At 37.5% G+C, this 23664-nt stretch overlaps 1 long non-coding RNA gene across 1 annotated transcript; it reads left to right on the plus strand.

Moving 5' to 3' along the window:
• The first annotated feature begins 21123 nt into the window (after positions 1 to 21123).
• On the plus strand, positions 21124 to 21692 carry LOC140873071 (uncharacterized). The gene is made up of 3 exons (XR_012147972.1): positions 21124 to 21169; positions 21281 to 21395; positions 21509 to 21692. It is a non-coding gene; the product is annotated as an uncharacterized lncRNA (long non-coding RNA).
• Positions 21693 to 23664: the final 1972 nt, after the last annotated feature.

A 23664-nucleotide genomic window follows, 5' to 3' on the forward strand; every position in this document is an offset into this window, starting at 1 on the left:
TCTGATAGATTTTTTAGTGCAATCTATCAGAGGGATTAAATATCCGTTCGTGGACCTGATTGAAAAATAGTTCGTCCATCAGTTCCAGGGATATACAACAAGAGCAGAGCAATCTGTTGGTGTCCATAATCTCGATTCGAGATTGGAGGTAAAAATTTATAATTGTTATTTAATTTTTACACACACAATTTAATCGTAAGTTTTGATACCCAATATGGAAACGTTCCATATAAAAATTTTAAACTTCCGCTGCACCGGGTATCAATTCTGATTGATCTGATAGCCGCGTTCTCCAACAATTATTGGGGATCTACATGGCGACCGTCCATCACAACTTAATATTGATGGGTTATCTTGACATGTCACAATAAACGGCGTCATATTATTGGGCCCTTATTGGACATGAGGTAAAAACATGGGGGTTACTTTGGAAGTAATTGGGCTCTACCTTTTGAAAATTATGGTTGGCTGATATTATTCGGGATCATGATTTTTCAATTGGACTTCATGTTCTCACTAAGGAAAACAGTTTCCCGTTTTCACTAGAGGGTAGTGAAATCGTTAAAATAGTGGGTGTGGGGCATCGGGTTGCTAATCTCAAATCTTAAGGGCAATTAATAAATAAGCAATCACCAAGCATCCAAAGCTGTAACAAACGAATTTTTTATTTTTTTTTAAAAAAATAGGCTGCGCTCGAGCGGCTGAAAAGCGCCGCTCGGGCGCGCCATGCTCAAATCGAAGAGCAACTTTCTGCCCCGGGCCGCGCTCGGGCTGCTGTTTTCTGCAGCTCGGGCGCTGCCCTGGAAAGCTTCTTGCCCGAAAATTTACAGCTCCCAAACCTGATGTTTTGATATGAACACAAGATTATACATATAAACAGTGTCCCAAGCAAGTATACATCAACCAAGTCGCTAAAGAACGATAACCGACCCAAACTATCTCAAATTTAATACATGTATTCCAAAACCAACAAGTTTTAAGGTTCCTTGCTTCTAACATTCAAAACATCATCTACAACCCGAGTCCTCACGTGCTAGACTCTCTCCCAGCTGTCAATGACGTCGATGATCAGATCCTGCCCTCTCTGTTGTCATGCACACATACAAAACAAGACAACAGCCGGATAACTCCGGTGAGATACAATTCTCAGTATAACCAACATATTGAAAGCGTTAAATAAATCATATCGACTCTATTTAAAACTCAACTCAACAAATAGATTCTCAAACGCTTTAACTACGAATTGATTCATATAACTTCGCAGCCATCAAGATTCATAAATGATCTTGACATGGATATCCATCTAACAAATTCGTAAACGACTCGCAAATAAGGTTAACCGCAACCTTGGCTTAGAATTAATTCGATATAACATCATATCAACTCAAATTTAAAGATCCACTACCTGAGATGGATCGACAACACCACAATCAAATCAAAACATAAACAAGTATGTGATTTTTGCGGGCCAACTCAAAGATAATCGTTCTTGAGTTTCAAAGTCCCTACTTCGCGATGTCGTCATTATACCTTCGTTTAATTCGATTCTGAACTCTTCAAGTCTGAAAGATACAATAAAAATACACATATCAAACTTCATATCAATCTATCATGTCAGAAACGAACCAAAACCATCAAGATTTCATCAATCAAAACCACTTCAAACCTCAATCAACTTTCTTCGGTTCAAAGTCGGCGTCTCGTGTTGTTAAGCCTTCAAACTCAACTGAAATTGAACAAGACACATACTTTAACATTTACAACAGCTTAATAACAACTTCAAATCAGAATTCGGCTATCAAAACAGTTCCAAAACTCGATTAAACGTCGTAGCGATTCAAAATCGGTAACCGCCGTAATCCCGACTTCGAAACGTGTAACTCAAACTCATATATAAGCATATATCTTATCAAACTCAATAGCATAACATCATTACAGAAGCTAAAGTCATTGATATACATGCTAAAAATCATCATCAATCCCTTCAATCATCCAACTTTGATCCGGAGTCGAAACTAGACGCAATACAAATTGCAAAACATGATCGAAAACTCAATATCTGATATCTGTCAATTTTCGAAATTCAAACCATGCTAAAAGATATAAAAACTTACACCAAATCGAAGCTCTTGTCGTAAGGATTCCAGAACACTTTTCGGAATCGAAATCAGATACCCGGTTCAAAAGTTACATGGTTTTGAAGATCAAAAACTCAAAGAAAAATGAAAGCAATCGAGCTCTCTGTTCTTGGCTTCAAAATTCTGAACAAAATTCCATGCTTAAACGTTGCATAAGCTGACTCTTACACTTAAAATCTGATAAGTTATAAGAGAATTGCAATTTGGTCCCTCAACTCTTTAATAATTGCAATTTAGTCCTCAGCCCTTATTTTAATTCAATTTCAATCCTAAATAATTTAAGAATATTAGAATTTAAATCAAAACTCTAAATATTCCCAAATTAAATATACTCGAATTAAAATTAAATAAATTCGGATTAATTTTTAATTAATCCCGGGCCTTACATTTCTCCCCCACTAAGACATGAGTTCGTCCTCGAAGTCATAAACAATATAGATATGCAGTTCGTATGCTCATAAGAATAAAGAATAACTGAAAACTGAATAAGAACTCACATCAGTGGAATAGATAAGGAAATCGTTGCTTCATATCTTCTTCGACTTCCCAAGTCGCTTCTTCAACTCCGTGTCGACTCCATTGAATCTTCACCAATGGAATGGTCTTCGTTCGGAGTTGCTTCGTCTTTCTATCAAGAATCTTAATAGGTTGCTCGAAATAACTAAGAGTGTCATCCAATTCAGCTTCATCGGAGTGAATCACATGAGATGCATCAGATATGTACTTCCTCAACATCGATACATGAAAGACATCATGTATTCCAGATAAAGACATAGGAAGAGCGAGTCGATAAGCTAGATTGCCTATCTTCTCGAGAATCTCATATGGCCCAATATACCTCGGAGATAATTTCCCTCGTTTACCAAATCGAACGGTGCCTCTGAACGGTGAAATCTTCAGAAACACTCTATCCCCCTGATCAAAAGATAACGGTCGTCGTCGTACATTTGCATATCTGGTCTGTCTGTGTTGTGCTGTTCTCATTATCTGCTGTATCAGTTTCACTTTCTCAGTCATCTATCTGATCATATCAGGTCCTAACTCAGGTACCTTAGAAATATCATCCCAATACAGCGGCGATCGACACTTCTTCCCATATAATGCTTCGAATGGTGCCATCTCTATACTCATCTGATAACTGTTGTTATAAGAAAATTTCACGAGTGGTATAGAATTATGCCATGTAACACCAAAATCAAGTACTACAGCTCTAAGCATATCCTCAAGCATCTGAATTGTTCGTTCAGATTGACCGTCGGTTTGAGGATGGTAAGCAGTACTCAAATGTAAACGCGTACCTAGAGCTTCCTGTAGGCTATGCCAAAAGTGCGAAGTAAACCTCGGATCTCGATCAGATACAATCGACTTTGGCACACCATGTAGTCTTACCACTTCTTGAATATAGAGATCCGCCATTTGATCATGAAGATAAGTCATTCGATAAGGAATAAAGCACGCAGATTTCATCAACCTATCGATGATCACCCAAACAGCATTGCACCCTCGAGATGATCGCGGTAACTTCGTTACAAAGTCCATGGAAATGTGATCCCATTTCCATTCAGGAATTGATAAACTTTGTAATAAGCCATCCGATTTCTTTCTTTTAGCTTTCACCTGTTGGCAATTCAAACATTTGGACACAAATTCAGTCACATCAGACTGCATTTGTTTCCACCAGTACAGACTCTTCAAGTCATTGTACATCTTCCTGCCTCCAGGGTGAACACTAAAGTGACTAAAATTGGCTTCTTTCAGAATATTATGTCTCAAATTTGTAATATTAGGAACAACTATTCGGTTATTCACATACAAGATATCGTCATCACTAACCTTTTACTCAGACTGATGTCCTGATTTGATCATTTCAATGGATTTCTGTACACTCTGATCAGCTTTCTGTGCTTCTTTGATACGAATCAATAACTCTGGCTCAGCACTGATTGCATACACTCTCATCGGCCTTCTATCTGTCTCAAATACATACCCAGAAACATAACAATTCTCAATCAAATTAGATACACCGATAGTAGATAAAGATAGAGCACATACTTTTCTACTTAGGGCATCTGCTGCTGCGTTAGATTTTCCCGGATAGTATTTGATTTCACAATCAAAATCCTTCAATAAATCAAGCCATCGTCGTTGTCTCGTGTTTAATTCAGATTGTGAGAATAGATACTTCAGACTTTTATGATCAGAAAAGATTTCAAACTTCTCGCCGTATAAATAATGTCTCCAAATCTTCAATGCAAAAACGATAGTAGCCAATTCAAGATCATGAATCGGATACCTAATCTCATGTGGTTTCAGTTGTCGAGAAGCATAAGCAACAACATGTCCTTTCTGCATTAAAATACATCCAAAACCCTGGTGAGAAGCATCACAATAAACAACAAAATCACCAGTACCTTTAGGGATTGTCAACACTGGCGCAGTAGTCAATCTCTTTTTCAGTTCAACAAAACTCCTTTCACATGCCTCAGACCAAACAAATGGTGCATTCTTCTGTGTAAGCTGTGTAATAGGCTTCGCTATAGATGAAAAATCTCGAATGAATCGACGATAATAACCAGCTAAGCCCATAAAACTTCGAATTTCTGGCACAGACATCGGTCTTTGCCAACTGATCACAGCTTTTACTTTGCTTGGATCCACTGATATACCATCTCCTGATATTATATGGCCAAGAAACACGACTCGCTGCAACCAAAACTCACATTTGGATAACTTGGCATATAATTTTTCTTCCCGTAACGTTCTCAATACAATTCGGAGATGATCAGCATGTTCACACATATTCTTAGAATTAATCAAGATATCATCGATAAATATGATCACAAAATCATCTAGATATCTTTGAAATACCCTATTCATCAATCCAATAAACACTGCTGGTGCATTCGTTAGACCAAAAGGCATGACTATGAATTCATAATGGCCATACCTGGTTCTAAATGCAGTCTTAGGAATATCTTCGTCTCTAACCCTCAGTTGATGATATCTGGATCGCAAATCAATCTTCGAATATACTGACGATCCCTGCAATTGATCAAATAAATCATCGATACGAGGTAAAGGATAGCGATTCTTTACCGTTGCTTTGTTCAATTGCCGGTAGTCAATACATAGTCTCATCGATCCGTCCTTCTTTCTAGCAAACAATACCGGAGCACCCCAAGGAGAGATGCTCGGTCTGATATAACCCTTGGCCAACAAATCTTCGAGTTGGTCTTTCAGTTCTTTCAATTCAATCGGTGCCATACGGTAAGGTGCTTTTGATATCGGCTGTGTACCTGGCATCAATTCAATACCGAAATCTACCTCTCGATACGGTGGCAGTCCTGGAATCTTGTCAGGGAATACATCTGCAAACTCACTCACCACCGGTATATCAGTCAGTGTCGGACTAGTCTTCAATTCATCAACAGCATAGATCAGAAATCCTTCTGCTCCTTTCTGTAACAACTCAGTCATAGCAAGAACAGATATCAATAGAATTTTAGATCTTGATCCCTTACCATAAAATTTCCATTCATCAGCCATATCAGGTCTGAACTTCACAATCTTCTGAAAATAGTCTACTGTAGCTCTGTACTTGGTTAACATATCAATACCGATTATGCAATCAAAATCAGACAAACCGAGTACAATACAATCAAGCTCAATCTCATGCCCCTCACACTGTAATATACAATTTTGTACAGACTTCACTGATACAATACCTCGACCCAGAGTTGATGAAATAGATACAACAGTAGCTAAGGGCTCAACAGGTAATGAATGCAATGAAAAAAACTGCTCAGATATAAAAGTATGCGACGCACCAGTATCAAATAAGACATAAGCAGGATAACCATAAAGAGAACAGTTACCTGCAATCACATCATCTGGTGCCGCTTGTGCTTGCTCCTCAGTCAATGCAAACACCCTTGCTTGTTACCTTGGAGGTTGATTCACCGTCTAACCTCCTCCTCTACTCGGTGCGGCAGGCTGTGGTTGAAAAGAGTGAACTGAAGATGTAGATTGGCCCACCGGTCTCGATGCTCCTGCACCCTGTGCACCTTCAGATCCTCGTTGTGGACACACTCTTGAAAAGTGTCCCATCTTATTGCAAATGTGGCAGCTTCCAAACACACCTCAGCATTGTTCATCAGTATGGCGACCTCCACATTTGGTGCAATATACATCAGACTTCTGTCCAGCTCTAGTCTGTCGGGATCCACTAGAACTAGAAGAGCTACCACCACCTGATCTCTTGAACTGTTTGCTCTTACCCTTGAAGAAATTTTTCTTTCCACTGCTGCTACCTCCAGCTTCAAATCGAGGTGGCCGTGGAATCTGTGGCTGTTCTTGTGGTTGTCTCACTGGCTGTGGCACAAACTGTGCTCCTCGTTGTTTTAGTATCCCTGCTTCAGCCCCCTTTGCTCGATTCAGAGCATCAGCAAAGGTATTCGGTCTTCCCGAATTCACCAGTGTAAACACCTCAGGATTCAAGCCATTGATAAATTGATCGGCTTCGGTGGTTTGAATGACAGGCCATGCAGTTGATGAATTATCAGTCTCACATGACGATCATCTGTATAGTCAATGGACTCAAATAACTGCTCAATATCTTCCAGCCAGTTCTCACATTCTATAGCATTCTCTGTTCCTTGCAACTTCGGTGGTTTGAATGACTGGAATCGTTTCAAAAGTTTCTCCATCGGATTAGCATCACTGAACTCATCAGTAGACGTACTACCCTGTCCATGTTCAGACACTGTCACTGGGACCTGTGCAGCATTGGTCTGTTCAGGCTGATTCACAACCAATGGTTGTCTAACTCTCGGTGCTGGTCGAGGAGGCATATCTGATAATCAAACAGATTAGTGTACAGTTCATCATATCATAACACATTTCTGTTTCAGTTCCTCAATGCCTTCTCAAAAGTTCGAATCTGATTCAGTCGTATTATTATATGCTTCCAATAATATCAGATAACGGATAGCATGCAATTCTTAAAGCTGTAAATCAAGTCAGATAATAAACATGCTTCAAGAATACTTAAATCAGAGTAAAAGACTCGATCTACCCCACTCATCTATTCTTAGTCCGAGAAACTTAACGCTCTAATACCACCTGTTGTGGGGCCTCGGGTTGCTAATCTCAAATCTTAAGGGCAATTAATGAATAAGCAATCATCAAGCATCCGAAGCTGTAACAAACGAAAAAATTTTTTTTATTTTTTTTCAATAGGCTGCGCTCGAGCGGCTGAAAAGCGCCGCTCGGGCGCGCCATGCTCAAATCGAAGAGCAACTTTCTGCCCCGGGCCGCGCTCGGGCTGCTGTTTTCTGCAGCTCGGGCGCTGCACTGGACAGCTTCTTGCCCGAAAATTTACAGCTCCCAAACCTGATGTTTTGATATGAACACAAGCCTATACATATAAACAGTGTCCCAAGAAAGTATACATGCATTTTATTACATCAACCAAGTCGCTAAAGAATGATAACCGACCCAAACTATCTTAAATTTCATACATGTATTCCAAAACCAACAAGTTCTAAGGTTCCTTGCTTCTAACATTCAAAACATCATCTACAACCCGAGTCCTCACGTGCTAGACTCTCTCCCAGCTGTCAATGACGTCGATGATCAGCTCCTGCCCTCTCTGTTTTCATGCACACATACAAAACAAGACAACAGCCGGATAACTCCGGTGAGATACAATTCTCAGTATAACCAACATATTGAAAGCGTTAAATAAATCATATCGACTCTATTTAAAACTCAACTAAAAAAATAGAGTACTCAAACGCTTTAACTACGAATTGATTCATATAACTTCGTAGCCATCAAGATTCATAAATGATCTTGACATGGATATTCATCTAACGAATTCGTAAACGACTCACAAATAAGGTTAACCACAACCTTGGCTTAGAATCAATTCGATATAACATCATATCAACTCAAATTTAAAGATCCACTACCTGAGATGGATCGACAACACCACAATCAAATCAAAACATAAACAAGTATATGATTTTTGCGGGCCAACTCAAAGATAATCGTTCTTGAGTTTCAAAGTTCCTACTTCGTGATGTCGTCATTATACCTTCGTTTAATTCGATTCTGAACTCTTCAAATCTGAAAGATACAATCAAAATACACATATCAAACTTCATATCAATATATCATGTCAGAAACGAACTAAAACCATCAAGATTTCATCAATCAAAACCACTTCAAACCTCAATCAACTTTCGTTGGTTCAAAGTCGGTGTCTCGTGTTGTTAAGCCTTCAAACTCAACTGAAATTGAACAAGACACATACTTTAACATTTACAACAGCTTAATAACAACTTCAACTCAGAATTCGGCTATCAAAACAGTTCCAAAACTCGATTAAACGCCGTAGCGATTCAAAATCGGTAACCGACGTAATCCCGACTTCGAAACGTGTAACTCAAACTCATATATCAACATATATCTTATCAAACTGAATAGCATAACATCATTACAGCAGCTAAAGTCATTGATATACATGCTACAAATCATCATCAATCCCTTCAATCATCCAACTTTGATCCGGAGTCGAAACTAGACGCAATACAAATTGCAAAACATGATCGAAAACTCAATATCTGATATCTGTAAATTTTCGAAATTCAAACCATGATAAAAGATATAAAAACTTACACCAAATCGAAGCTCTTGTCGTAAGGATTCCAGAACACTTTTCGGAATCGAAATCAGATACCCGGTTCAAAAGTTACATGGTTTTGAAGATCAAAAACTCAAAGAGAAATGAAAGCAATCGAGCTCTCTGTTCTTGGCTTCAAAATTATGAACAAAATTCCATACTTACACGTTGCATAAGCTGACTCTTACACTTAAAATCTGATAAGTTATAAGATAATTGCAATTTGGTCCCTCAACTCTTCAATAATTGCAATTTAGTCCTCAGCCCTTATTTTAATTCAATTTCAATCCTAAATAATTTAAGAATATTAGAATTTAAATCAAAACTCTAAATATTCCCAAATTAAATATACTCGGATTAAAATTAAATAAATTCGGATTAATTTCTAATTAATCCCGGGCCTTACAGTGGGAGTGTAATTCATAAAATAAAATTCGCCATATTTTATGTCTTAGTAAATTAATTAAACAAATCACTGATTATTGTCTGCTTCCTCTTCAGTATTATATTACGATGAATCCACGCAATCCACTATTTTCAATTCTCGAACAAAACGAATTGACTGGCGCAAACTATACGGTTTCCGTAAGTTGAAAATTATTCTTACTTCGAAAAAAGCTTTCTACGTGTTAGAGAAGCCGCCTCCGAAGGAAGCCCCGGCTAATACAAGTCCGGAAGAGTTGGCCAAACTTGATTTATGGTGGGACCATGATATCAAGGCCAAATGCTACATGCAGGCTTCGATGTCTGATGAGCTTCAAAGGAGATTCGAGGATGCCGTGAATGCTGCTGACATTCACAAGAACCTCAAGGAACTCTTTGGAGCTCAGTCAAGGTCGAAGAGGTATGCCACCGTCAGAGAGCTCATGACGAGCCGCATGCAAGATGGGACTTCGGTCCGTGAGCATGGGGTGCACATGATTGGGCTCATTGAAAAGTTGGTAACACTCGACTTGACTTTGGAGCATGAACTTAGTGCGGACTTGTTGCTTCTATCACTTCCTTCATCGTTTGACGGTTTTGTGATGAACTTCAATATGAACAAGATAGAGGCCACCCTTGAAGAGATGGTCAATATGCTTGTCACATATGAAGCCACACTAAAGAAGGATAAACCGGTACTCTTGGTTGGCTCCTCTTCTAACTCTAAGAAAGGACCAAGTGGAAAGGGTAAGAAACGTTCTGCCCCGCCCAAGAAGATTGTACCAAATAAGAAGGGAAAGGCCAAGGCTTCAATTGGGATAAAAGATGAAAACGTTTGCCATTACTGCAAGAAACCCGGTCATTGAAAACGTAACTGCAAGGAATACCTCGAACAGTTGCGAACTGCAAAGGGTATGTTTTACATTTAAATGTTTCGCTTAATACTTCTTCTTGGGTATTGGAAACCGGATGTGGATCTTACATTTGCAATGATTTGAAGGTGATGACAAGAAGTCGTAAGCTAAGGATGGGTGAGACCCAGCTAAGGCTCGGGAATGGTTCTAGAGTCGAAGCCAAAGCTATAGGAGACATTTATTTAGTTTTGCAGAACAATTTTAAGTTATTTTTGAGTGATGTTTTATATGTTCCGGATTTGGTCAAAAACATTATATCTATTTCTATGCTTGATAGTGATGGTTTTTCTTGCAATTTTGTGAATGGGATTTTCAATATTTACAAGAATGAATGTTTGATTGGAAATGGATATCTTGAAAACGATCTATATAGCTTAAAATTAAAAGACGTTCCAATTAATTATGTTGATAAACCGGTAACAACAATTAAAAGGAAGGATGATAGTCAAAACCCGGCAAACCTTTTGCATGCTAGGATAGGTCATATTTCCTCAGGGAGGATGAACAAGCTAGTGGGAGAGGGCATGTTTGATATGTCTGATATTAACTCTCTACGTACTTGTGAGTCCTGCCTAAAGGGAAAAATGACTAAATCTCCTTTCAAAGGGAAACCTGAGCGTAGTAAAAATCTGTTGGATTTGATCCATACAGATGTTTGCGGTCCATTTAGAATTGGTACTAAATGTGGCAACACCTACTTCATTACCTTTACTGATGATCATTCTAGGTATGGGTATTTATATTTAATGAAATATAAGTCTGAAGCATTTGAAAAGTTCAAAGAATTCAAGGCTGAAGTAGAAAACAAACTAGGTAAAAGTATTAAGGCACTTCGATCGGATCGAGGTGGAGAATACTTAAGTACCGAGTTTTTGGACTATCTAAAAGAGAATGGGATTCTCTCTCAGTGGACTCCTCCTATGACACCTCAGCTTAATGGTGTTTTGGAGCGTCGCAATCGAACTTTGTTGGACATGGTTCGATCCATGATGAGCTTCACTGAGCTCCCATCTTCGTTTTGGGGCTACGCGCTTGAAACGGCGGTATTGTTGTTAAACAACGCTCTCACTAAAGCAGTAAATAAAACACCATACGAGTTATGGAATGGCAAAGCTCCTAAGTATTCGTACTTGAGGATTTGGTATGTCCTGCTTACGTGAAGCAGACAGTGGGAGATAAGTTGGATAGTCGATCCACTTTATGTTATTTTGTAGGGTATCCGAAGAATTCAATCGGATATTATTTCTATCATCCTGCTGAAACAAAAGTGTTTGTTTCAAGGAATGCCACCTTCTTGGAGAATGAGTTCTTATTGGATAAGAAAGGCAAGATGATGGAACTCGAAGAAATTCGAGAAGAACCCGAGATAAAAGATAGCGATTCTACACCTCAAGAATCATCACAAGACACGCCTATTACTAGGAGATCCGAGAGGACTTCTAGGCCTCCTATTAGATATGGTCTTCTTCTTGAAGGGGATCAAAGTGAACCCGTCATTGGATGTGATCCAAGAAACTTCAAGGAAGCAATTTCTGATGCGGATTTGAATTTATGGCTTGAAGCTATGCAATCGGAAATAGACTCGATGCATTCTAACCAAGTTTGGTCTTTAGTAGATCCTCCCAATGGAATTGTTCCAATTGGGTGCAAATGGATCTACAAGAGAAAGCTTGGGCCTGATGGAAAGGTATTGACCTACAAGGCACGATTGGTGGCAAAAGGTTATACTCAAAGACAAGGAGTTGAATATGATGAAACCTTTTCACCAGTCGCAATGTTCAAGTCCATAAGAATCCTTATTGCCATAGCAGCATGGTATGACTATGAGATATGGCAAATGGATGTAAAGACTGCATTTCTTAATGGAAACATTAAGGAAGAGATCTATATGATGCAGCCTGAGGGATACACATCCATGGGAAGAGAGCATAAGGTATGCAAGCTTCAGAGATCAATCTATGGTCTCAAACAAGCATCAAGAAGTTGGAACCAGAAATTTGATGAAACAATAAAGGATTTTGGTTTCATCAATAACCCGGAGGAACCATGCGTGTACAAGAAAGTAGTTAAGAATGCGGTAACATTCTTAGTACTTTATGTTGATGACATCCTAATCATGGGGAATGATGTAGGGATGTTGCAATCAACAAAGATATGGTTATCAGGTAGATTCTCGATGAAGGATTTAGGTGAGGCATCCTATATTCTAGGAATTCAGATCTATACAGATAGATCTAAAAGAATGATAGGACTCACTCAATCAACCTACATCGACACTATATTGAAAAAGTTTTCTATGGATGAGTCCAAGAGAGGACATCTACCTATGTGTCATGGAGTTTCTCTATCCAAGTCTATGTGTCCCAAGACTGACGAAGAGATAGAGAAGATGACACACGTGCCATATGCGTCAGCCATAGGTAGTATCATGTATGGGATGATATCTACCAGACCGGATGTGGCCTATGCTCTGAGCGTCACGAGCAGATACCAAGCCAATCCCGGTCAAATGCATTGGAAAGCCGTGAAGGTTATTCTTAAGTACTTGTGAAGGACTAAGAATTTATTCATGGTTTATGGAGGGAGAGAATTGAAGTTGGAAGGCTATACCGACTCTAGCTTCCAATGTGACGTGGATGACTCGAAATCAACCTCTGGATTTGTATTCGTGCTCAATGGCGGTGCTGTCTCTTGGAAGAGTTCCAAGCAGGACACCACAACGGATTCCACCACTGAGGCAGAATACATTGCAGCATCAGCTGCTGCTAAAGAGGCGGTTTGGATAAGGAAATTCATCCAAGAGTTGGGTGTAATTCCTGAAGCTGTTGGTCCAGTCCCGGTGTACTGTGACAACACGGGTGTCGTTGCTCAGGCAAAGGAACCAAGGTCTTATCAGAAGTCCAAACACGTACTGAGGAAATACCACATCATCCGGGAGATCGTGGAAAGAGGAGACATCAGTGTCGAGAGAGTGGCCTCTACAGACAATATCGCTGATCCGCTTACTAAGCCCTTGCTAGGACCATTGTTTGACAAACATCGCGAAGCAATGGGATTACGTAGTATGACTAGTTGGCTTTAGGGCAAGTGGGAGATTGAAAGAGTGGGTGCCCGGTTAGCCAACTTGTGGCTAAGGGCTTTTATGACTCTATGTAAAACAATCTTTTGTTTAATATAATTTACACTTTTATAATGGCATTGACTTTATCTTTCTTCATATTGTTATATTATGATATACTATTGTTGTTTTGATAAATACCTTGAATATACTATAGTGTATGTAAGATGTGGTAGCACATGGGGATGGCTATCATGAAACACATCTTATAGTCACTGTATATTCTAATTTGTTCCTAGTCAATTGAGCCGTCCGCAAATAAGGATAAAGATCGCTCGAGATTGAGACTAGCATTTGCGATGCCGAGTACCACGTTTCATTGGTATGGAACATAGAGATGTTCAAAGCATGCAAATGGATATTCATATGATGAATGATCGAACTACCCTATTCGAACTTTCTAAGTGGTTATCACTTATCGAGTGGATAAAGTCCACGGTTTTGGTTGTACACCATTAGTCCTTATTACTTGAAACATCATTGAGACTCTATATGCTAGTACTGTACTTTGACTCGTTTACAAACTCTATTGGGGTCATCAGGTGTCGGGATTGGGTACAGTTACGACACATATAGGAGTCGATGCTTTGTTTTCAAGGATTCACCACATACTTGCGAGTGTGGATATCCTATGCGATCTGAGGAGATATTAGTGTGATGAATCTCTGGCCAGAGTACATGATGTGTTTTAGGTTAATGGGTTATCCTAGTAACACATGCGATGTCACTATTTGATCTCCAAGATGTTATGCAAAGTTATCAAATCTCGAACGACTCTCGATGCACCAATGGTTGTTGATTCGATCGGGATATATGGTTGAAGGGACCGTACTGTACGCTAACCAAAATCTACTGGTTCTTGCAGGCACTATCAGTAATACCTAGGGAATCATGGGGCGATGTTGCTAGGAGCTCTTACCATGATTCGATGGGTAAGTCGGAAATTATTGTTCCGAGTCACAAGGAGTTGTGAGCCCACGGCTAGCTCTATTCCTGAACCATTGAGGGTTACACAAGTAATGGATTACTAAAACCCCGTAGAGATAGTTAAATTTAATGAGTTAAATTTAATGAAAGAGAAGTTGGACTTCTTATCTAAAGGGAGTGGGATTTCCTAAAATGACATAGGGATGGGCATTTTTGAAAAATCACTGAATTCGGATTCGGAAAAATTATCTTGACTTTAAAAGATGCAGAAATGGTTTATGTGCACATTGGTAAAATCAGTTTATCAATCGGAGTCACGATGAATTTTATATTAATTTTTAGAACAACGGGCTTGGCTTGTTGGGCTTAAGTTATGGATTATGGGCCCTAAGGAGTTAGAGTCCAAATATAATTATAACTTAATCCAGTCTAGAAATTATCTATAAATAGGACTGCAGTGTTCGAAAATCAGAAAGCATTCAGTCTTGAATTTTCGAAAATCAGTCTAGATTATTCAAGAGGATTTTCGAAATCCTCTGTCCCTTTCGGAGAAAATTCGGCTTGTGATTTTTATGAAAAATTACAATCTGAATTAACAGATCATATCTGTTTATTCTCTACGCAAACTTCTGATTGATTTCTAGTGCAGTCAATCAGAGGGTTTTGTTTTCTATTCGTGGACCTGATTGAAGAAACGTTCGTTCATCAGTTCCGGGGATATACAACAAGAGCAGATTAAATTCTGTTGGTGTCCATAATCTCACTTCGAGATTTTAAGGTAAAATATTTAATTGTGATTATTTATTTTACTAACACAAATTTAATCGTAAAAGTTTTGATACCCCGATATGGAATCGTTCCATATTAATAAAATATATTTTTAAACTTCCGCTGCACCGGGTATCAATTCTAATTAATCTGAACACCGATTTCCAACATTGCTGTTACTATTCACGTTTAAATATTTCCGCTACATGTTGTGTAGGATGTTGTCAAAACCTAGTGACAACATCTGATTCTGATAATTTTTATGAACCATGATATCCCTTACACGTGGTATCAAAGCCTGCTCTTGATACACTAAGAGCTGATTCTGGATTATTTTTTCAGGAATATTATGGAGTCAAAAACAACAAACTCATTCTTCAAACCTCAAGAAGTATTTGAATTAAATTTTGGAGATGACTCGATCTAACTAATCACAAAGAAGTTTGGTGATTATCTGAAGAAGATGAGGGAGACAAAGAAGACCGATCAGAAACTCAAAGCTCCACTTTTTCCGACTGCTAACAAAACTCTGAGAATAGGCGGGCCTAATCAATCATCAAGGAAGTTTCCTGATCCTCAAAAGCCTCTAATTATGCTGGAAGGAAAGAAAAAGCCTAATGCAAAGAAGATTGACACGGTGCATTGTCATGAATGTCAAGGCTATGGTCATTCTGCCAATGAATGTGCAAAAAGGCTTCGGAAATGGATGGACACATCTTTGAGTGGTGAATATTCTGAAGAAGGTAAAGAACAGAATGAAGAAGAAAGCCACACATCCATGACAGCTTTGATGAAAAGAAAGAAGCTGATGCAAGTCAATCCTTTAGGTGTTGCCACAGGTGTTGCCACACCTGGCCACAACATCTCCCAAAATTCAGTATGTTTAAATTCTTTTACTGCTGATAATGTGTGTAATTTTGATGTAGGTGATGAAATAATGTCTCTGGAAGATGTGCGAATGCAATATGAAGAGCTATATTCTGACTAGGTTGAAAGAAAAAAAATGAACACTACTCTTTCAAAGGAAAATACCAACTTGAAGGCTGATGTGTCCAAAATTGAAGTGATGCTGAGTAAAAAGGATTTTGAACTATGCCAGGCAAAGGAAGAGCTTGAGAAAGCTAAGGCCACACTGGCCAAATTCAACTCAAGCACAACTAAGCTTGATTCTTTGCTCATGATGGGAAGAGATTGTAAAGCAGGATTGTGTTTTGAAAATAAAAAATTCTAGGTTAGTGAATCTTCAAAAGCTCCTGTGTTTGTCAAAGAAAGTAGCTGTACAGGAAGCTCAGCCAAAAAGATCACATCAACCGAACTACCAAAACCAATGCCACAGCTTACTGTTCCGAAAAAGTCTTGAAGAAAGCGTAAGTTTGTTTGTCATTATTGTCATAGACCTGGTCATATCAAACCATACTATTTTAAGCTGCAGGAAGATTATTGGCAGATGCCTACATCTAAGGTGTTGCCAACACCCTCCCACAACATCCTTAAGAACAGATCCACTCACTACAAGAAAAATAATCATTAACAACAGTTAAAAGACAACGCTTTTTATAAAAAAACGTTGTAAAAAAATTTAACACAATGCTTTTTATGAAAAGCGTTGTATTTTTTTTTAAAATTTATAAAAACACAACGCTTTTTATATGGCGTTGTAGATGACCGTTCTTTTTAACCCTTGCTACAACGCTTTGTTTAAAAGCGTAGCAAGAGGAAATAAAACCCAAATAAAGGCCCATTTCACCAATTAACTCATTGACTCAAAAACGTATCGAACCCTAGCTACGAAATTGAAGATTTCAAGAGCAAGATCTTTCGATATTTTCGTTCTCGATTGATTTTCGCAGCTTTCCACGCATCTCTCATCTGCTCTGTCTCAAAATCTGTTGGTTTCAATCGAATTGCATGTTTTTATTTACCGAGGAACGCCGTTAGGAAGCAAAAGAAAGGCCCCCCGTTCAAATTTTTGGCCCTTCTAATCTATGCTCCGGTTCTTCCTCTCAGTAAGTCGTTCCCCTCTCCACGTGCGTATTTTTTGGATTAGGTTGAAATTTTGTTCAATTTGCGACGTTTCTGGGATTTAATTGGAGTGCTACAATGTTATCTTTGCTAACAACTCGAGTGTTTTTTGCTCATGGGTCAGAGATTTTGCAGGATCGATTGTTTACAACAGTCTTGGTTGGTGCCTTTGCTCATGGGTCAGAGATTTTAGGTCGAAAGATTAATAGGAGAGAAACAAGTAATTCATCGACATGTGAAGCTGTGATGCTAGCTGCTGGTTTAACACTCCTCGTCACTACCGGTCTCACTGTTTGCACATTCGTTGCGGCTAAACGAGGATGCGATTTTAGCTTCTTGGGACCCTTCTTACTCTGTGCTCTCTTGTTATTATTCTCTTTTGGGCTTCTGTGGGTATGCTTGTTCATCTTCACTTCCTTTTTTGTTTTTATATCTAAACTCTTTTCATATATACCTATATCATAATGATCATGTGATCAAATAAAAACTCACTTTTTATGTGTTTTTGGTGCGATATTTCTTTCTCTGAGGTGCCCATGAGTCTGATCGATGTTGATCAGCTTTATATGGCAACACGTGAGACGTTGAAATCGTATTAAAATTTTGATATATTGGTACTTCGTACTAAATCAAAGTATTTAACTTGGTTTTTACTCACGAGCAACATATTGCTAGCTGATATAATATACAAAACTGAAGTTGAACTATGTGAGAACTCCCACCAAGCCCTCCAATGGTGCCACCACCACTATCAACACCACCATCTTCCTTGAATAAATCGAATGCCGATCTTGTACTATGGCCTGGTGGTGGTGGGAGCATCTGCCATTCTGCTTGCGCTGTACAATCTCATGATTAATATGTTTTTGAGTTTGTGTTATGAATTGCGTATGAAGTTGGTGTTATGCATCAGAAATTAGATAACATGTTTGATTGAATTATTAGTTGATCTCATGATTAATATGTTTTTATCAAGAAAATTAGATGATCACAAGAGCTTTGTTCCTCAATAATAAAACAAGAAATCTCCGTTTAAACAACAATGGATTCCCAAGTGCACTCTGCTAAATGTTAGACTTGTGGGATTTCCACCCTGGCCGAAAATTATGTTATTCCTTCATCATGTTAGTAACATGAATGAACATAAATACTAAAAAGTAGTGAATTGATCCCCCAATTAAACAAATATGTTGCATTAAAATTTTGGTTGCTTAATTAAAATTCATCTAAGGTCTTGCTAATCAGCTGGAAAGTCTTCAATCCTCAACACCGTTTTCCAAATTTAGTGCTCGTATTGAAACTTCAGGGCATAGTACGTTTCTCCATCTGAATTCAATCACTAGATAAATATTTACAATATATTCTAAGCTGATATTCCCAACTTCCAGCATAAGATCTAGATGTCTTCGGCTACTAAAATGCTGGTAGCTTGAGTTTTGAGTGCTGCTATATTTTTTTAGATAACTTTAGCTTTTATTCGTTTCTGATATTCCTATCTTTGTTATTTGCGTTAAGACTTCGGAGTTTGGAGAGCTAGGTGTGACAAAGCTGATTTTTTTTTTCTTAGATAACTTTAGTTTTTATTCGTTTTCTGATTAATGTTCGTGCAAGATTAATATCAGGGAAGGGGTAGCAACAAGAGATTTACCATTCCAGAAGATAATCCATTATCCCACCAAAAGGCTCGAAATATTAGGAGACAATCATCATCTTCAGTTGCAAGGGGTTTACCTCCATTAGACAGGTTCGTTTTCAACAATGTATTCTTTCTTCTGATTTTTTACTTGATTCCAAGTTTAGTACATAAACTTGATATCATATTTCAGATTCTTCATCACTTTTGGGAACAATCCAACAGCATAATTTTTTTAAACTTAGGAGAAAAATTAAGTTATGTTTTTTGGGTAAATGAATGTGGTGGATATTCTTTGAAGAGTTTTCAAGGACACGTGAAGAATCGTCTAACTGTGAAAACAATCATATTGTATAGTTTGGTTGGGGTCGAAATATTTAGTTGAGTAGTTTTATATAAAATAAATAAATTCGATTATGGGATATGATAGGGAAAAATATGTTTATGTTCTATAAATACAAATACAAAATTATATGCATGTGTACAGAAAAATACTGTACAAGGAATTGGTGTCTCTTTTCTAATTTTCTTCCACCGATGTCACTTAGTAGGAGAGCTACTATATTGGGGTTGGGGATGATTATTGGTGTAAGGGTTTTCATTGGTGATCTAATAGCGAGTTTGACTACAAAATAATAATGTACAAATTACATAATTAATAATTCCAGCTTTTTTTTTAATGTCTTTCGTTATATTTTTTTTTTAAAAAAAAAAACATGAGCGATTTTGGTCTTAAGGATATTGTTGAAGAGTCAATATTTTTTAAAACAAACTTTGTGATTAAACAATACACTTTTTAAGAAAATCATTTGTAAAAATAACGTGTTGGCTTTTCCAACGACATATTCTTAATATTTTTCGTAAATTTCAATTTTTCAGAGATTTTTAAATCTTACAATCCATTACGAAATTCTCAAGAGACAATTTGTAGCTCTCAAGAAAGAGAATGATTCCTTTCAATCACATAATCACAAACTTAATTCTCAGGTAATTTATAATATTTCAACATCATTTTTAATTTGTATATTTGCATACAGTAGTTAAACTTGAGCATTGCACAATTAACATAAAATAACAGTTCTTTTAATGACATAAATGATCTGTTTGAGCATTTGCAGAAATTGGTGCTGAAGAATTGATCTGTTTGCTCTCATGCTTTGACAGCAGCTTTAGCGCTTGTGTAGCTTAGAAATTGAGTAGAATGAACTTGAATAGTACAGATTCTGAATCTGCATTATGAAGAAAACTTGTAGTGCTCTGTGTTGTCTTTGATTTGGCACTGGAAACAGGTCATTTGAATTAAAATTTAAAGAGATATGCCCATTTTTCTGATACTGCACTGTATGAAGAATAATTTTTTGCACCTACTGTCATTTCGAAATCTGGTATTGATCAGTGCATATTTTGAGGTTTAAATTTAAATAAAACTTGTAGATAATTGTGTTTTCTTTGATTTGCCACCAGTTATAACTCATTCGGATGTAAAATGAATTTTATATGTATTTTCTACTGAACTCGCTCCAATCTGCGAGAAACATAATGTCCGCGTTTCAGGTGTGTTCTTTCAGCTAGATTTAGGCTTATTAGATGATTTTATTTGGGAAATCTTAATGAAGATGAAATGTAGCAAAATGAGTTAGATCTTTTGTCAACAGCGAAAGCGACAACGGAAAGGAAAGCCCCTCTAAAGAATGTGATTTACAAGAAAGGTATCGACACTCTCTAGTCAAATGATGTAGATCTTTTGTTCCATTCCAGTATATCATGCTTCCATGGATTACAGTTAATTAAAACTATAAAAAAAATACAGCTCTGATCACAACCTCCCCGATAGCCCCTTCTCTTCATCGATCTCTGCTGGTGACAGTACAATGGATTTCTCTACCAGCGGGACGCAGACTGCCGACGAGAATGGATTCAAACCTACACCAGCTTTGAAGAACGATAATTTGATCGACGGCCCAACCTTTCTTCCCTCCACTTCACTCGACGTTGCTCCGTTCAAATCCTGTTACTTCCAAGTTCCTAGTTAACATTATACTCTCTCTTACATTAATCTAATAATTTTCTTAAACTATAATTTTGTTCGTAACAAAGTACTAATTTGTTTGTTTGAATTTTTGAACTTGAAGCTGCTTTCTTTAGTTGAATTAACATCACTATGTGTTAAATACAGCTTATTTGTTCAAGACATTCGAAAGCATGGAGGAAAACATATTACACTTCATTTCAGTTTTTAATGAAGTCCAGAAATTAACGTGGTATATAAAATGCTGTTAGCACAAGGACATCAAAGATTACATCGTTGGAAAACATTAGAGAAATTTCTTAGCCATTTGAAACATATATTAAATATTACATGAGTTTTATTTTGGTTTAAATGTTAATTATATTAGCTTTTCTTTCTTGCAAGCATGATTACCTTTTATAATTTTTTTTGAACTTTTGTGAGTACCATGCATGTTAAGGTATAATTATGTGAAAAAAATAGTAATAATTACTTCTCGTGTTGCGGATGCCGCTTTATTCTTAGGTCCAATGGTATGGATTTAAAGCTCTCTCCTATGTATTCAATGTTCTTCAGTGTGAAAGAGTTCTTTCTCATTTGGTTCACAAACTTTGACTTGATAAATGGTTTTTCATTTTGATCAGGTGTTTGAATTAGGATGGAACTGGAATGAGTTGAAGCTCCTGGCACAAGGTTCTTTGGCAGGACACCTGCTGGAATGTGGTTTTCAACTCACCGGGGGTTATTATATGCATCCAGGTGATCTTATGCTTTGGTTCCACGTAGGTGATGTAAATATTCAGTTGCACCATTAAGCTTTTGATCAATGAAACATGGTTTGACAAAAAATTGGTGTATATGTTCTGTTTCAGGCGATAAATATAGAAACATGTCTCTCCAAAATTTGTTTGCTTATCTCTTCCATTTGTGGAAGCTACTTTTGATGGGACTGTGTCTGTAGCAAAGGCAGAGGGCACTGGTGGGGTTATAAATTTTTGCACTTGTGCTGAACAACTTCTATATGAAATTGGAGATCCAAGTGCTTATATCACTCCAGATGTGGTAATTTTAGTTGCCCATTTTATTTTTTTTCTAAAACCTGGTGAATGGGTGGAATAAATAATAATAGAGATCATTTTTCTTGTTAACAGATTATAGACCTTCGAAATTTTACATTTCATCCATTGTCTGATAGCAAAGTCCTATGCTCACGAGTAAAGCCTTCTTTTGAACCAGTACTTGAAAAATTGTTGTGCCTGGGATCAAAGGTAATCTTCCCTCTATCTCCCTTAAAAAGCTGTACAGACAAGTTGGTTCCTTATGCACACACATAGCACTGTATCTTGTGTTTGTTTGATTTTAAAGATCTGCATTCACCGTACAGTACGTTTACTCCATTTGATTTAACATTTTGGCTATCTAATTTTGGTGGGAGGGGTCTTAAGAAAATTCTGGTATTTTATCTTTCCAATTCTTTCTGAACATCTTAAATGTGACTGCCTTCGAGATATTATTTACAACCTTTCATTTGATTTCATGAATAACAATCACTAGTATTCATTTTAGATATTTCTAAAGGACTGTTTTGGCACTTGAACACCACAAAAACTGATTCATTTTGAGATTCGAGCAGATTAGAGGAGATGTTCGAATAATTTTCTATGAAAAACTAATTGGAGGGCGTCTCTTCTATGCTTTCTTCAACACAGCTTTTATTACTAGCAGTTTGTTGCAGGTACCTTCTTCACCTGTACTTCTTACATTCCCAACAGACTCTAATATTTACAGATTTATACACATCATAACTGCTGCCGTGAGTTTTAATTTCTGAATAAATAGTTCATTTGGTGCCATTTCTCTGACTGATGTTTGGTATAGGTCACGATTGTTGTTGTTGCGGTTCTTGGAGGGCTTCCATTGACAGTAACCTTAACGTAAGTGTGTCGTTAAGTTGTCTGTTATCAGCCACCTACCATTTTCCCATCTCCAATCTTGTTATTCATGAGCTTGATTTCTCTTTAATTTCTAGCGTACTCAATGAAGAAAATGATGGCTGACAAGGCCTTGGTATGTCATTAATTATGGTTCTCTGTCAGGCTTTGTTCAGTGTTGATATTGTATTCTTCAAGAAATTGCTGATACAAATTGATCTACAGGTGCGTAGGATTTCAGCTTGTGAAACTATGGGATCAGCAACTACCATTTGCAGTGATAAGACAGGAACTTTGACATGGCCGAGATGAACATGAAGAATTCGATTATTTGTTATATTTGAATGATTTATAATATTGAAATATTGTATATTAGATTTAATTTTCAAAAATTTTGAATATTGAGTGATAATATTGAAAATTTGTGAATTAAATATTTTTTTGTTTTTTATTTGAGAAAAGACAACGCTTTTTAAACGTTGTCGTAGGTGGAAAAAGTGTTGTCGTTACTAAAAAAGACAACACTTAAAAAGCGTTGTCTTTTTCAAATATCACTGCGTTGTCTTTGCTCAAAACGACAACGCTTTTTAAGCGTTGTCTTTGACCGCGACCTTTCACAATACTGACTACGACAACGATTTTTTGTGACAAAGACAACGCGGAAAAAGCGTTGTCGTTTTTAGATACGACAACGCTTAAAAAAGCGTTGTCTTTTCCAGAAACGACAACGCTTTTTCCGTGTTGTCTTTGAGCGTGGTCTTTTACAACACTGGCTACGACCACGCTTTTTCGGGGACATTAACAACGCGGAAAAAGCGTTGTCTTTGGCCGTTTTTCTTGTAGTGACTGGAAGAATGGTTTGGGTACCAAAAGCTGATATTCACTGTTACATGATTTATACTACTTTTAGAACTAATGTTTTAGCTGCTTGGTACTTTGATATTGGATGTTCACATTAAATGACAGGTTCTAAGTAGTTTCTCACAGATTATGTTGAACAGAAGAGTGGGAAAGTGATGTATGGAGAAGTTTCAAAGGGAAATATTGTTGGAAAAGGCACACTGGATGTTGCTGGTTTGCCTAAACTTTGCAATATG

This window comes from Henckelia pumila, chromosome 1 (genome assembly GCF_033568475.1).
Source record: "Henckelia pumila isolate YLH828 chromosome 1, ASM3356847v2, whole genome shotgun sequence".
In the NCBI taxonomy this organism is placed as follows: Eukaryota; Viridiplantae; Streptophyta; class Magnoliopsida; order Lamiales; family Gesneriaceae; genus Henckelia; species Henckelia pumila.